Source organism: Myotis brandtii, unplaced genomic scaffold (assembly GCF_000412655.1).
Source record: "Myotis brandtii unplaced genomic scaffold, ASM41265v1 scaffold50, whole genome shotgun sequence".
In the NCBI taxonomy this organism is placed as follows: domain Eukaryota; kingdom Metazoa; phylum Chordata; class Mammalia; order Chiroptera; family Vespertilionidae; genus Myotis; species Myotis brandtii.
The window spans coordinates 1,401,355-1,415,948 of NW_005369061.1; the positions used below are offsets into that span (position 1 = coordinate 1,401,355).

Below are 14,594 nucleotides of genomic sequence, written 5' to 3' on the forward strand. Positions count from 1 at the left end.
AGCAGCCATGAGGGCCGGGCCCAGTCACCGACAGTGAGTGGTGATGGAAGGAGGGAAGGGGTGGCTCGGTGGAAGGATACACGACTTGGGGGGTGAGGGTGGGCTCTGCCTGTCGGGAGGGAAGGGGCGTGGGGGAGGGACAGTTGGAGGTAATGACGGGCGAATTTGGGGCCCGGGTGGGCAGGTCGCTACCTCCAGGACTGGGCAGCTTTGTGAAGGAAATGGGGTGCGCGTTGCAGAGTGGAGGAGCTCACGACAGGGCCAGTGCCCCGCGCTGCCCCGTTTGTCATCGTCCCTTCCCCCAGGAGCTCTCTCGGTCGCCTCTCCCTTTCCGCTTCTCTCAGAGAATGGTCGCGGGGGGAGGGTGGTGGAGGATGGAAGCCCTGCTGGAACTGAAGAAGCCAACTCGGATCCCGGCGGGGAAGGGCCGGGCGCCCGGAACGGTAGGCTGCTTCGGCAGGGCATGGAAACCGGAGCCCTCTGTTGAAAGCCGGCAGGGATCTAGAGGAAAGAGCTAGGGTTCGACAGGTTCCAACCCACGTCCACCACTGATTAAAGGCGATAGGAAATCTTGGGCAGGTCCCACTTAACATTTCTGAACCTCTGGGAGACGGAGTGATACAGTGGGCTGTTGCGAGCATCACGTACGCGATTGAGATAGTTTATGTAAATTGTAAGAACTGAGCTGATGTTACTTATATCACGAACAGTATTGTTGGATTTTAGACTTTGTTATTAATGGAATGACTAATTTCTTTGTCAAGGTTGAAGTGTATTGTTTGTAAAACCCCAGTAGGCACATAGGTGCTTTCCACTTAGGCACAGCAGATCATGTGCAGAAATACCAGTTTGTTCTGTGATGTGACCGATTAGTCAGCAGACTTAGGTAGGAAAAAGACCATACTCGGGCATTCTGACAAGCTCCTTACCCAAGAGGAAGGAAATAGAGGATGGAGGGCCAATACGTTAAGTGCTTTCTGAACATCGTTCATTCAGGTTTGTTCCCTCATAGCACAGTTGGTACCAATGTGTTGTACTTGGAGCAGAGAAAACTAGTTTGAGACGATCTGGAAGGGCTGCACAGTGAGGGATGTGCAAGGACAGTTTGTTATTTTTAAATTATTAAAAACTTTCCTTTGCAAAGGAGTCTGCTTGCCCCCCAGCTCCCTGTCTCTGTTTTGGAAGTCAGATAAGCATATAGCGGCTTTTCAACTCCACTTTCTGTTGCTCTGCCTGTGGAACCTCCCGGGTGGAGTGTCTCAGAGAAAGATAGAAGCAGCTGTGCATGAGCCCAGGCGGTGGCTGACCGGTTCGTTCCGATGGGCTGAAGGAGCGCACTCCCGGAGCTGTGTTGTTCTTACTGTTTGGGGTAGGAAATCAGAGGACAGAGTTAAGCTGTGTGCTTGCCGCATCTTTCGAGAGAGAGGTGAAACTCTTTTCAAAAGGACGGAAAGAGACCTATGCTTCAGCTTTGGTGGCTCTGAAGATTGAGAGCCTGAAATGGTGAGGCCTTTTGGAAATCAGTGAGTGATGTGTCTCCTCTGAGCCAAGGTAGGGAGTGGCGGCTGTCCTAGATCCTTGAAGATTCACAGATAAGAAAAATGAGTTATTTTATAGGAATGAGGAAAATGAACTCTAGTTGTCTATAACTTCTCTCTCTGGTAAAATGTGTTTTGCTTCTCTTTCCTGGAAATGCACAGTCCTATGTCATTTTTAACTCTTTGCTCTCCCAGTAAATTTTCTGTTCATAACACTGATTATCTTTTTTTAAAAATATATTTTATTGATTTTTTACAGAGAGGAAGGGAGAGGGATAGAGAATTAGAAACATCGATGAGAGAGAAACATCGATCAGCTGCCTCCTGCACACCCCAAACTGGGGATGTGCCCGCAACCAAAGTACATGCCCTTGCCCGGAATGAAACCTGGGACCTTTCAGTCCGCAGGCCGATGATCTATCCACTGAGCCAAACCGGTTAGGGCTCATTATCTTTTTTTAAGGATAGTTTAAAAAAGCAAGCATAGCCTGGCCGGCATGGCTCAGTAATTGAGCATTGACCTATGAAGCAGGAGGTCGTAGTTCAATTCCGGTCAAGGCACATGCCTGGGTTGTGGACTCAGTCCCTAGTGTGGGTCGTGCAGGAGGCAGCTGATCAGTGATTCTCTCTCATCATTGATGTTTCTGTCTCTCTCTCCCTCTCTCTTCCTCTCTGAAATCAATAAAAATATATTTTAAAAAATAAAACCTATAAAAAAGCAAGCATTTGTTACTGTTGTCATAGGTCATTTACAGAATACTAATTTATTCTGTCTTTGACTACCACATGGAAAATGAAGTAGAGGTACAAAATGTTAGAGCTGGCCTAGCCATCTTATTTTTAATAATTGGACATCTATTTTTAATTTTGGTAATGCATTTTCCCTCTATTGGAAATTTCCATCCGTTCAAATAAGTTCATAAATGCCATTTGTGTTACGTTAAAATGGTAGAGGTTTGTTCAGCTGTGATGAGAATTTCCTGTCCTTTCCTCCTCCTTCTATTCTCTTTCCTATTTGTGGTTACTTTTATGTAATAGGTGACTTTACTAAATGAGGAGTCTTCCCCTGGGGCAGAGAAAGGTGACAGTCAGTGCTGGGATTGTCTGTTGTGTGAGCAGTCTGTCTAAAGTGGGGATGTAAGGACTTCCCATGCACTCCTGACATAGCAAGGCCTAAAATAAAAGGAATAAGGTTTACTAGTTCATTTTTAGTCTGATAAAATGAATCATTTTTCTTAAAGAAGCATCGCCTGCCTCAGGGAAAACTTATTTATTATTATTATTTTTAAAAATATATTTCTTTTTTCTTATTTCAGAGAAGAAGGGAGAGGGAGAGAGAGATAGAAATATCAATGGGAGAGAATCATTGATTGGCTGCCTCCTGCACACACCCCCCACTTGGAATGGAGCCCGCAACCCTCCTCCATTTGGTCAATTTATATATTAGCCTTTTCTTATATAGATAATAATTATTCCAGTAATTTTTTAAAAATACATTTTATTGATTTTTTACAGAGAGGAAGGGAGAGAGAGAGCCAGAAACATCGATGAGAGAGAAACATCGACCAGCCGCCTCCTGCACGCCCCCCACTGGGGATGTGCCCGCAACCAAGGCACATGCCCCCGACCGGAATCGAACCCGGGACCTCTCAGTCTGCAGGCCGACGCTCTATCCACTGAGCCAAACCGGTTCGGCTGGGAATTGAATCTTAACTTTAATTGTAACCTCCTGGCTCATAGGTCAAATGAGCCACACTGGCTGGGCCTTTTATTTATGCATTCGTTGTTTGATTCTTGTATGTGCTCTGAGGATTGAACTGTGCGCGCAGCCTTGGTATATCGGGCAGCCTTGGTGTATCATATGACACTAACCATCTGAGCTACCTGGCCAGGGCTCAGGGAAAACTTTTTAAACTAACCTATATAAAAACAAAATGATGGTGTTTTCCTCCCTCTTTTTTCCACTGAGAATATATATTTTTTAAAATATATTTTATTGATTTTTTACAGAGAAGAAGGGAGAGGGACAGAGAGTCAGAAACATCGATGAGAGAGAAACATTGATCAGCTGCCTCCTGCACACCCCCTACTGGGGATGTGCCCGCAACCAGGGTACATGCCCTTGACCGGAATCGAACCCGGGGCCTTTCAGTCCGCAGGCCGACGCTCTATCCACTGAGCCAAACTGGTCAGGGCTCCACTGAGAATATTTACTTGCAGAAAGAATCTGTTTCTTTTTTTCTTCTTCTTCTTTTTTTAGAATCTCTTTCTTAAAAGCCTTCTGATTTTGCCACCCATTCCTTAACTGAAGTCTCTTTTGTGATATTTTCACAGCTGCTAATTAATAATATAGCACAAAGGTTTCTGTGTTTGCTTTATCATTTGTTTTGGTTCTTGATAGAGTGCTAATAGCTTTAAAGGAGGATGGGAAAATGTTAAAAAGGAAAAGTAAAGAGAGTGGATTTAATTTAGTGACTTTGTAGGTTAGATCTGATGTTTGGAGGGTAAAGGATTCAAGAATGAACCGATGGGCCCTGGCCTAGTGGCTTGGTTGATTGGAGCGTCATCCGGTACACCAAAAGGTTTTGGGTTTGATCCCCGGTTGGGGTGCATGCGGGAGGCAACCGATCGATGTTTCTCTCTCACATCAATGTTTCTCTCTCTTCCTCTCTCTCAAATCAATAAACATATCCTTGGGTGGTGATTAACAAAAAAAGGATGAACTTACGGTTTAGAGTAGCCTCCTGAGAAACTAGAGGGAGGTACAACTTGTTGTGTGTTGATGAAAGGCTGGGTGCAGCTATTGTTTGCGAGGGTTTGCTTACCAGTGTTTAGCACAGTAGTTGGTATAGAGTAATTGCTTATTAAATATTTGATGAATGGAAAAATGATAACAGTATGAATCATAATCAGTGAACATGGGTTCAAATCTTTTGCAACTTTGTGTAGCTTTGAATAAGCTTACCTATATGTTTTTACCTCAGTTTCCTTATCTTAAATGAAGATAATTTTTTAAAAGGATTTTTAAAATTGATTTTTAGAGAGAGAAGAAGGGAGATGGAGAGAAACATAGAAGTGAGAGCCAAACATCTATCAGCTGCCTCCTGCACACCCCTTACTGGGGATTGAGTCCGGAAACCTCCCCCTCTCCGCATGTGTCCTGACTGGGAATGGAACTGGAAACCTGTCAGTGCACTGAACGATGCCCAGCCAACTGAGCCACAGTTTGAAGATAATAATTACTTACTTCAGGGGGTTGTTGCAAAGGTTAAGTGTGTTGATGCATGTAAAATGTTTAGAATATACCTTGTACTTTTAAATGCTAATTATTACTAGTGTTTATTGGATACACTCTCTCTTTGTGCCCAAATCTATGCTGACCAAAGATGATTATGACATAGCCTCTGCCCCTTGGGGGTTCACAGTCTAGTGGGGAAAAAGAAATATACAAAGTAATTCTAATGGAATGTAATATCTTACTTCATCAAACTTGTGGTGCCAGTGATTGTAAGGCTCACAATTATTTTACATACCACTAAAGAAGAAATGCTGCTAATGAGACTTGGCATGCCATCAGTTATAAGATGTTCCCCTTTTTCAGAGAAATGTAGGGGAGGGGAGTGTGTCTTGGAATTAATGAAGTACAGTAAGCTTTCAACTAGAGGGAGGTACAACTTGTGTGTTGATGAAAGGCTGGGTGCAGCTATTGTTTGAAAAGGCCTCCTGCATTGAACCTGCATGATAGGCCCTCACAGTGAACAAGGAAGATAGGGCATTCCAAGCAGACAGTAAAGTCTGAAAATGGGAAGGGAGAGGGCATTATTGATGTGTAGCACCATATCAGGACAAGCAGGAGGAGGAAATGAGCTAAGACTTTGGCAGTGTAACATTGTATAATGCAGCAGAGGAGGACAGGAAGCTTGGAACATTTTCAGAAGATACATAAGCCTAATTCTTGGATTTAAACTCAAATATTATAGCAACTCTAAAAAGATGATTCTAATATAATAAATTGGGAAGTGAGTGTGAGAAGCAAAGTGGCCAGTGGAAGGGCTGCAGCTCTACAGCTGACTAGAGAGGGAAATACGTGTGAAGTCACTGTACTCTTGGTGAGAAGTGATTGCTTTCTCAGCAGAGACGTGTCTAATATTTCTGTCTTTTAACTGCCTGTCAAGGTCTTGATTATGTCCTTTCAGAGGTTTGTAATTTAGAGTGAAAAGGAATACAACTCGAGGAAAAATGCTAAATTTTCGTTATTAAAGATGCATTTAAATACAAGAGGGGTAATAAGTTACTAGATTTGATGACTCAATTATAAAATTGTAGTTTGGTACAGCATTTGATTGTAATATTTAATGAAAAAATATAGGTCATTTAAGGAGTGATATAAATGACTTAGTTATTAATTTTCTGGTAACTAACGCTGAAGCTGGTGGGGGAAAATATGAACTAGAATTAAGATAAGCATGAATTCAAATTCATGAATTACCAGTGAGCCAAAACTAGGCTTAGATCTCTTTGGACTCTGATTTTATTGAAAAGTGTTGGTAGTTAATCCTTTTAGCAATCAAATTCAGCAGGCATTTAAGTGCCTACTGTGTGTTGGGCATTGTGCTATGCAATGGGATATGAAAACCCTTGTTTTTGAAGAGCTCACATTTTAATTGGAGATTAGCCAATTAAATCGATTATGAATCAGTACAGTAAGTGCTGTTCTAGAGATCTGAACTAAGTGTTATGGGAACATTGGTTCTGTGTGGTGTGGGGAGAAGGTTGGAGAAGTCTTCCTGGAGAGAGTCAGTAGGGTCTTGATGGATGAATACAACACGTTCAGATCACTATTTAAGACAAGTAACACTGTTAAGTGTGGAAGTTAGATTTAAAAAGTTGAATTTGGCTGCAGGGAGAGTAGTTTGTGAGACTGGTGTAATGATCACTTGAGAAGATATTGAAGATCTCAATTACATTGGTAATGGAGTTGTAGGTAAAAGAGCTTTTTAGGAAACTGACTAGAAGGATCTTACTGACTTTATATTGGGTAGTATGTAAGGAAAAAGGAGTTGTCAAAGATGGATTTGAAATTGCTTGCTTGGCAAATAAGTGGATGGTGATGTCATTAATCAAGGTAGGGAATTCAGGAGTAAGAAGCCATAACATTTGAGGGAAAATCAGTTTGATTTTGGTATATTAGATTTGAAGTATCTGGGAAATCTAGGAAGAAATGTTCAATAGGTTTCTGGATATTTGGGAAGGTTTAGAATGGAGAAGCAAATAGCATCATAAAAAAAATGGGGGAAATATTTGAATGACTTCACCAGAAAATATATATGGATGGCAAATAAGCACACAAACAGGAAATGTGCTCAACGTCTTAGTAATTAGAGAAATGCAAATTAAAATCATAATAAGATATGCCATTGGAATGGCTACAAAACAACAAAAAAAGAAAACTGAGTAGACTATGGACTGGCGAGGGTATGGAGCAACTGGAACTTTGGAAAACATTGTGGTAGTTTCTTATAAAGTAAAACAAACACTTAGCATATGACCCAAGTATTTACCCAAATGAAAGGACAACTTATGACACAAAAACCTGTGTGTGAATGTTTATAGGAGCTTTATTTGTACTCACCAAAAACTGGAAACTGAATGTCCCTCAACTCAAAAGGCTACTCACTGTATGATTGAATTGCTGTGATATTTTGGAAAACAAAACTATGGGGACAGTGAAGCACAACTCAATGATTACATCTGAGTAAGGATAGGTGAAGTGTTTGACTGCACATGAGGAAATTTGGCGGGGGGGCGATGAAACTCCTCTGTATCTTGATTTGGTTATACAACTTTGTGCATTTATGAGAACTCTTAGAACCAAACACTGAAAAATGAATCTTACTGTGTAAAATTAAAAAATAAAAAGTCTAAGGGTGCAAGAAGGAGATTTTAAAGAATTCCAGAAATGTGATTTCCTAAAATATTTGAATTTTTAACTTAGTTTTATTTTTTTGGAGATATATATATTTCCCCCATTGATTTTTTTTTTAGAGAGTGGAAGGGAGGGTAGGGGAGAAAAGTAGAGAGAGAGAAACATAGATGTGGGAGAGATACAATTAGTTGCCTCCCACACGCACCCTGACAGGGGCAGGGAACAAACCCCCAACCCAGACAAATGCCCTTGACTAGGAATCGAATCCCAGACCCTTCAGTGCATGGGCTGATGCTCTTAAGTATTTACTTAAATGAAAGGACAACCTATGACACAAAAACCTGTATGTGAATGTTTACAGTAGCTTTATTTTTACTCACCAAAAACTAGAAACAATGTCCTTAAACTTAGAATGGATAAACCAACTGTGATATATTCATACAATGGAATACTATTCAAGGGTGCAAAGGAACTATTCATATATGCAATGACATAAATGAATCTCAAATGCATGATGATAAGTGAAAGAAACCAAACTCAAAAGGCTACTCACGAGCCATGCTGATATTTTAAAGAATTTAGAAGATACATAGTGAAAAGTCTCTGAGTGCAAATTTTAGATCCTTTAGAATTTTTTTATTTTACTTTGAAATATAGTTGTGTGCTCTGATTTGTAAGTGAAAAGTCTCTGAGTGCAAATTTTAGATCCTTTAGAATTTTTTTTATTTTACTTTGAAATATAGTTGTGTGCTCTGATTTGTAAGACTTAAAGAATACTTTGCCAGTTATTTTATACTTTAGTTGTTAAGCTTGCTTATTGCCAACTATTGTGCTACTTAGCTTTTCTTCCCTACTCTCTTACTATCCTAGGACACTACTGTGTCACCTAAAGGTATGTTCTCCACTTCGGTGCATGAAAAAGTATTCACTAGTGAGATTTATCAAGTTAATTGGAGGGTACGTGGATCTCATCCAAAGTCTAGCCAAGCTATCTGTTCTTCCAGAGATTACTTAATGGACTGAAACTTGGACATTCAGAATATTGTGGCAGGAGACATCCTTAATATTCTTAGAGGTTGTGTATTATAGCTTCCAGGTGAGTGTGGATTTTCAGATTTGGGAAGACATTGAGAAAATTAGCTGTGACTTTTAGGGAGCTGGACCAGGTGCAGTATTGATTAACAGCATTTCCCCCTCTGCTTGGCATCTATCTGCTTCCCTCTGCTATTGGTTTCTCATGAGAGACAATTTGAACTATTTGCTAGTGTTTCTGGATCATGTCTCTACTCTTTTTTTTCCCCCACAAGTACCCTGATTTTCCACTAGGTCTCAAATTTCTAAGTAAGGACTTTTATTTAGTAAAGTAAGATCATTCCTCTTAGTAGAGAATTGTTGGGTGTCTGGATGTCTGGTTAGGTTCCTATGTCTCACTTAAATATCTGTCTGTTCTTGATAAATTATTATTTAAGTTGATCTCTAGTCCTTTAATTTATTTTCCCCCACCTTTCTCTCAAAAGCTATGAAGTGGAAATTGTCTTTACCTCTTTCTTCCACACCTACAGAGTTTACTGTATTCATATTCACATTGGCCTTTCCTTTCTTGCTATACTGTGTTTTTAAAAAATATATATTTTTATTGCCCTAGCTCAGTGATGGCGAACCTATGACACGCGTGTCAGAGGTGACACGCGAACTCATTTTTTTGGTTGATTTTTCTTTGTTAAATGGCATTTAAATATATAAAATAAATATCAAAAATATAAGTCTTTGTTTTACTATGGTTGCAAATATCAAAAAATTTCTATATGTGACATGGCACCAGAGTTAAGTTAGGGTTTTACAAAATGCTGACACGCCGAGCTCAAAAGGTTCGCCATCACTGCCCTAGCTGGTTGGGCTCAGTGGATAGAGTGTCAGCCTGTGGACTGTAGGGTTCCAGGGTCAATTCTAGTCAAGGGCACATGCCCAGGTTGCAGGCTCCATCCCCAGTAGGGGGCGTGCAGGAGGCAGCCGAGTGATGATTCTCATCATTGATGTTTCTATATCTCTCTCCCTCTCCCTTTCTCCTGAAATCAATAAAAATGTTTTTATTGATTTTATGTAACCTGGGCATGTACCCCAACCAGGAATTAAACTGGCGACCTTTCAGTGCTCCAACTACCTGAGCCACACCAGCCAGGGCTAGTTACATATTTTTGTTGAAGTGTTAAAATATTTTAATATTTTTGTATCATTTTAGATGGATTCCTGTTCTCTAAAAACCTACTCTAACTAGGACTGTGAGCAATATACTTACAATGCTGAGTGAGATTGTTTTTAAGAGTTAGGTCCCAGCCCTAGCCAGTTTGGCTCAGTGGATAGAGCGTCGGCCTGCAGACTGAAAGGTCCTAGGTTCGATTCTGGTCAAGGGCACGTGCCTGGGTTGCGGGCTTGCCCCAGTAGGGTGCATGCAGGAGGCAGCCAATCAATGACTCTCTCTCATCATTGATGTTTCTATCTCTCGTTCCCACTCCTTTCCTCTCAGAAATCAATAAAAGAAATATTAAAAAAAAAGTTAGGTCCCTGGTCTTGGAAAAGCAGACTGGCTTGACCTTGATCTTGTCATAGATGCATCAGTTTTCTCAGCTGTCAGATGAGGATAACAGGACCAGTTTAGCGCAGTGAGTAGTTGTGAGGCATGACTGTTAATGAAAATAATTGTAAAACACTTTGGCAAATGTGATATAAATGCTAAGTAATAGTTCTTTATTGGGATGTTGTGAAAATTAGCAACATGCTGTTTGTTAGAGGCCTTAACTTCCTTTTGAGAAAGGTGATGTATTTTTATAAATATAGTTCAGGATTTGGGAAAAGATATTGCTACCCTAATTTCTAGAATGTAACAATTATGGATTCATAATAAAACAATTTTTTTTATTAAAGAGAATACTTCCAAAAGATTTTTTTATAATACCACTTTGAAGGATTCAAATCACTAGAGTTTTTACCATCTTGGCCTTTTGGTTCATTATGCTAGTTATAATGCTGAATGTTTAAAGGACTGGTGGGGTGATTTATTATCTATATTTAAAGCATCACAGCCAATCAGTAGGACCACTTACAAAAAAGCATTGAAAAGGACTTTTAATTTATTTTAGGCGACACCATATAGACACCTAGGTGATGGTTGCAATTAGGCTTTGACGAGGGACATGGTGCCATTACAAGCAAAGCTAGCACTTCTTGTTCCATACCTGAGTCTAAATATAGAATGGGTGATGTGGTGTACTTAAAAAATGCTTGATATTTGAATCTCATGAACTAAATTTTTCTCAGCTTCTAAAGTGGCATTAACAATAGAGAAAAATTGGGATGTGGTTCTTTTGATGTATAAAATCGATAAAAAACTGAAATGGTTAAGCAGTAGTCTGCTGACATGCTCAGAACTTGAACTCGCTCAGTTGAGATCTTATGTATTATATTTTCTTTATTTTTTAAAAATAATATTTTTATTGGTTTTAGAGAGGAAGGGAGAGGGAGAGAGTGATAGAAACAGATCGAGCTAACAACCTCGGCATGTGCCCTGACCAGGAATCAAACTGTGACTTCCTGGTTCATAGTCAATACTCAACCACTGGGCTGTATTGTATTTTTTTTTTCTTTTTTTTTCCTTTTAAATATATTTTTATTGATTTCAGCGTCGAAGGGAGACAGAGAGACAGAAACATCAGTGATGAGAGAGAACCATTGATCGTCTGCCTTCTGCACACCCCCCACCAGGGATCAAGCTCACAACCTGGCCATGTACCCTTGACCAGAATCGAACCTGGGACCCTTCAGTCTGCAGGCCTACGCTCTATCCACTGAGCCAAACTGGCTAGGGCTGTATTGTATTTTCAATAGGGACCTGTGTATTGCTGATTTTAGAACAATGTGAGTTCTTAGCTTTACATAGGTTGGAATTGAATTTTCTTTCTGGAATTTAAATTCTTTCACAATCCATTATCTTTTTGTATCAAGGACAAATAAAAGGCTTAGGTTTCTTTTCCTCTTTGATGGGAAGACTATACTTGCTTTGCAGCACCAGGCGTTATTTGCTTTTATTTTGATTTGGTGACTTATAAAGGGGTTCCTGAATGGCCTGCTTCCATAATAAAGACAGTTGAGTAAGCTTCTTTTTTGGAGGTGCATTACTTCTATGGTTGTATATTTAAACTTTATGTTACTTGCTTCCATCATCTGCCATGTTCATTGTGCACCAGTTTCAGCTGTTTTATGTTCATAGGTAAAGATTCATTTTATATATATATATTTCATGTCATCCTTCTTGTGCAGGGGCCATGCTAATCTTCTTTGTATCCTTCCAACTCATATTTTGATTTTAGTTCCTTTGGATTTGGTTTGCAGTTTTCTTGTATCCATTCTACTTAACAGTTTTCTTCCCAGATTAGGTGTTTCACAAAACTTATATCCTAAATATTTTTAGGAATATATTGTTTATGCTGGGCACCCTTATCTCCCTCGCCCCAACTTTATTGAATTTTAACTGACAAAATAGTAAGATATTTAAAGTGTACAACACGATGATTTTTAAGCACCCATATCTATTTTTGTTTTATTCATTAATTAGTAGCCAAGATTTCTCTGGAAGCTTGCAGTTGGTAGTACTATCAAGTCAAAAATACCTTTAGGACTGTATGGAGTACTTTCCACCACTTCCTAACTATGGAATATATGTAATATTTGACCTTATGTATTTCTTCTATGACTACTAATTAATGCCCTTTGGAAATGTCCTTTTTTGGTTGTATCCTTTTTTAAATCAACTTGTAAAAGTTCTTTGTATTTTGTGGCTATCAACTCTTCTTCGTAAATGTTGTAAAGATTCTTTAAGGCTGTGAATAAGAAGTGAGAAAGCAGGTGATTGCATCAACTGCTTATCCAATGTGATATTTGTTTAAAATGTTTGCCTTGGTTGTTTGAGCAATGGTAAGCTTCTTCTTTTGTCTCCCTCCTTCCAAAGATGCATAGAAAAGCTCCTTCTGTCTGAAGTAAAGTGTTGGCTCTGTATTGGTTATAATTTGCTTTTCTGGCTGGCAAAGCCTTCTTTTTGTTTTCTGTCTTCTGACAGATTATAGGATTGTGGGGAAACAGCGTCCAGGGCTTTTTTAGGAACTGTGCCATTTTATCTACAGGAGAAGCCATTGGCTTTGGCGCTAGAAGAGAATTGGCTCTGTATTTAAAGATGCCAAATCATGCTTGATTCACAAGTTTGCTGTCTCATTTTGTATGTGTTTGAAACTTTTTTAGGATGTTGGCTTTTAGTTTTTCTACCATGTATACCCCATCAGTGTGAGAAATTAACAACTTGTTCCTTCTCGCCAACTCCCCACCCCTGAAACCCACAATCCAAACATCCCAAACCATAGCAAATGATGAAACAATCATTTGAGGATTAGGGAAAAATACACCACACAGATTTTCCATTGCCCTTATGGTGACTTTGAGCTTTAATTCTGGTTTATCAGTTAAACCCTTAGCCTTTCCTATGTAGGCTTGAATTATTTAGGTGTGGAAATTATTTGCCAACCAACTTGTCTCTTTATACAGGCTTTTCAAAGGCAAGAGTGAAAGCTAATTATCAGAGTACTTCTCTTTCCTAACTTGGAAACTTAATTTGTATAAGGCAGAGTACATTTAGGAAACTTCTATTTATTCATTTACCCTTGACACACTCTTTTTATTTTATTTTTTAAATATTTTTTTATTGATTTTTGTTTTTAGAGAGAGAGGAAGGGAGAGGTAGAGAGATAGAAACATTGATGAGAAACATCATTGGCTGCCTCCTGTGCGCCCCCTACTGGGGATTGAGCCTGCAACCCCAGGCATTTGACCTAACTGTAATCGAACCGTGACCTCTTGGTTCCTGGGTCAATGCTCAACCGCTGAGCCACACTGGCTGGGCTGACACACTCTTTTTAGGTGGTTGTAGCATAATTTATCCTGATTTCAAGTGATAATTTTTATCATCATGTAAGCAGTCTTAACTCCAATTGTATCTATTACCTTCAAACTTTTAATATTGTGTAAAATTGATTTTGAAATCTAGCCAACTATATATTTTAGCACATCTTCCCCACCAAGCCCTAGCCAGTTTGGCTCAGTGGATAGAGTATTGGCTTGCGGACTGAAGGGTCCCAGGTTTGATTTCGACCAAGGGCACATGCCCGGGTTGCCGGCTTGATCCCCATTAGGGGCCATGCAGGAGGCAGCCAATCAATGATTCTCTCTCTCATCATGTTTCTATCTCTCTCTCTCCCTCTCCTCTCCTCTCTGAAATCAAGAAAAATATTTTAAAAAATCTTCCCCGCCCATTAACACCTTATGTCTATTTTCTATAGACAACAGTTAGATATAGGTTATTTTCATTTAGATTAAGTCAGGGAATTTTGTCAATAGAATAAGCCAGTTTGGATAAGCTGGTTTATCTAGTGTGAATTATTTTATGTATGCACATGTGATTTTTTTTCTCCCTCTGCCAGAAATGCTTCTCTTGTCCTGCTTCAAACCCAGTCTTGCAAAAGTTGGGGTTTGGTTCTCATGTGCATTCTTTTTTTTTATTTTTATTTTTATTGATTTCAGAGAGGAAGGGAGAGAGATAGAAACATCAATGATGAGAATCATTGATTGGTTGCTTCCTGCATGCCTCACAACTGGGGATCGAGCCTAATCCTGCATATCATATATTTACATTACTATTCATAACAGTAGCAAAATTACAGTTATGAAGTAGCAACGAAAATAATTTTATGGTTGGGGGTCACCACAAGATGAGGAACTATGTTAAAGGGTCGGGGGTCACCACAACATGAGGAACTATGTTAAAGGGTCACGGCATTAGGAAGGTTGAGAACCACTGCTCTAGTGTCTGAAAGAGAAAGTGCAGCCAGTTTAAAAAACTTAAAGGATACCTTGCTATCTATATATATAAAAAGCTAGCGACCGGACTGCCGAAAGGACTGGAATGATCGGTCGCTATGACGCCCACTGTGGCCAGTGAACCGCCAGATACGGGGGTGGGGCGGGCTGGCTAACCTCCTGTGGCCCCTCCCCCTGGCCTGCCCCACCCCCAATTGGCCCGCCCCACCCTG

At 39.9% G+C, this 14,594-nt stretch overlaps 1 protein-coding gene across 2 annotated transcripts in view; it reads left to right on the forward strand.

Moving 5' to 3' along the window:
• The window catches only part of FAM222B (family with sequence similarity 222, member B), a 54,633-nt gene continuing 40,039 nt past the window's right edge, over positions 1-14,594 (forward strand). Inside the window, exon 1 of one of the 2 annotated variants that reach the window (XM_005876886.2) lies at positions 1-33. The gene's annotated coding sequence lies outside the window, so the exon portion shown is untranslated. Of the gene's footprint in view, positions 34-11,287; positions 11,377-14,594 lie in introns of those variants that run through there. The other variant, XM_014548249.1, reaches the window with a different exon arrangement.